A 2,367-nucleotide genomic window follows, 5' to 3' on the forward strand; every position below is an offset into this window, starting at 1 on the left:
TTTCAAAGTGTTGGTCTCTGATTGAATAGTCGATGGTGGGGCATCCTAGATCCTTCTTTATGGGCAGTGTGTTTAGGATGGCGGCACTACACTCCTCTATTAGCTTGATTACTTTAGTGGTGGGTAGTGGTCTCTTGTTGTTCAAAATGTCTCTGAGACACTTTGCATAGGTAGGTACCTGTATGGCATCTAGCAGAAGAATATTGATATATAACTTTTGAATTACCTCCACAAACTTACCAAACCGCTCATCCACTTTGACTTTTCGATTTCTACATGGAAACAATAGGAGGTTGGTGTCATGAAAATCTTGTTGCATTTCTTGGTCCTGTGACTCGAGTTCTTCAACTTCATCGTTCTTCATCTCTTGCTGCACTACTAGTGTCTTACTTGTCCTTGATGGATATGGAGGATCACAAGTAGACTTGCCACCTCTTGTGGTTATGGCGTTGACCTTTTCAAGCTTAGTGGCAAAAGGCAGAGCAACGACCAATTATCTTTTTATTATAGCTAAGTTGGTCTTTTATAGCCAAAGAAAAACTTTCCATTTTAGTATTTATGTTTTCTAAAACTTTATCATTGGAAGTAAGCTTTTTGGAAATATTCTAATTAATCTTAGCCTATTCAAAAACAAAATCTCTCAAGGATGGCTGATTAGGATTAGAAGGATTATAGTAATTGCTTGGATACTTACCTTGATAATTTGACCGTTGTTGTTGTTGATTCCATCCTTGTCTTTGTTGTTGTGGACCGGAATTGTTGATGATATAGTTTACATCCTGTTGTGTTTTTGGGCAGTCACTTTCTAAGTGCCCGATGATTCCACACATGTTACAAAAGGTTTGCAAATCATATGTGTCCTAGATAACTTGTCGATCTTTCTTGTAATTGGCTAGCTTTTTGAGCTAGTTTAACAATACGTCCATCTTGGTGGATAGTGCACACACATCCTCTTGTGCTTCTTCGATCTTGTTGTATGATTGGATACTTCCTTGAGACCAACCTTGATTAGAGGCTATCTTTTCCATGAGAGTTTTAGCTTTTCCAAGGGTGAGTGATGTGAATGATCCTCTAGCAGTAGCATCAAGTTATTCATGAGCTTTTTGGGTTAATCCATGGTAAAAGCATTGCATGAGCAACTAATCTTCAAGTCCATGGTGAGGACAATCTAAAATATATTCTTAAAAACATTCCCATGCCTCTGGAATGGTTTCACTTTTTTGTTGCTAGAAGTTGGAAATTTTTTCTCTTAAGGCATTGGTTTTGCCTATAGGGAAAATTTTTGCTAGAAGGGCCTTCGAACATTTCGCCCATGTGTTGATATCATCTTTGTTGGAGTGGAACCACTGCTTCGCCTTCCCTACAAGTGAGAATGGAAATAGGTGGAGTAGAATGATATCTTGAGCAACGTCCTTGATGACGACTATGCTGCTAATCTCTAAGAAATTCTAGAGATGAGCACTAGCATCTTCATGTGCCTTTCCATTGAATGGGGTAGCTTGCACCATGTTGATGAGACTTGACTTGAGTTCAAACTCAAGGTTGTTGATTTTGAGTGTTGGTCCAGTGTGAATGTTCCCAGTGCATGGAGCAGAGAACTCGCATAGTGTCTTGTCAGCCATAGCTTCAGAAACTGGTGTTGAGCTGCCTCTTGATCGGTTTGATTGTGATTGATGGAATTTGTTGGTGAATCAGAACAAATCCTACAATACCCTGATAAAAACAATGGTAAGCCTGCTTGAGCAGTGGTGCATAGTTATGATATCACCAATAAGTATTAATTGATCAATTCTATTTTTAGCCTTGTGCCCTCCCAGGCAACGGTGCTAGAAATGCTTGTTGACACTTACTAGCATCACTACTAGAATGACACTAAGAAGTGTACTTGAATTTTACTTGTGACTTAGAAAGAATATGTATATTTAAGAATGTTCTGCAAGCGCACAGATATACCATTGTAGCACTTCACCCGGAAGTATTTCAGGTATTGTTATTTATATTTTACCACAGGGAGGAGCGGTGGCTAGAGATATTAATAAATATGATACTTATGATGAGATCATTAAACTAAACACTTACTCTAAATAGGGGTAAGCCAAATGATATATATTAAGAGCATGGCAATGATAATAATCCAGAGATAGAAATAGATACTCATAAATGTAGTATAGCTAGACTAAGTGATTAGTTAAGAGAAAGATTCCTAAGTCATTCCTATATACTAAGTCTTATGTACACCCCAATTATATATACTTTCATCTATAGCATAATTAATTCTTCATCTACACATAAGGAACATTACTAAGGAAAATCAAGAACAGAGCTTGACTTTCCTCGCAATTAGGTCCTACTTGTTCTATAGACAGG

At 37.7% G+C, this 2,367-nt stretch overlaps 1 non-coding gene across 1 annotated transcript; it reads left to right on the forward strand.

The window, feature by feature from the left end:
* Positions 1–1,149: 1,149 nt before the first annotated feature.
* Positions 1,150–1,256, forward strand: LOC136519346 (small nucleolar RNA R71). The gene has a single exon (XR_010774899.1). It is a non-coding gene; the product is annotated as a small nucleolar RNA R71 (small nucleolar RNA).
* The last annotated feature ends 1,111 nt before the right edge of the window (positions 1,257–2,367 follow it).

Source organism: Miscanthus floridulus, chromosome 17 (genome assembly GCF_019320115.1).
Source record: "Miscanthus floridulus cultivar M001 chromosome 17, ASM1932011v1, whole genome shotgun sequence".
NCBI classification, from domain to species: Eukaryota; Viridiplantae; Streptophyta; class Magnoliopsida; order Poales; family Poaceae; genus Miscanthus; species Miscanthus floridulus.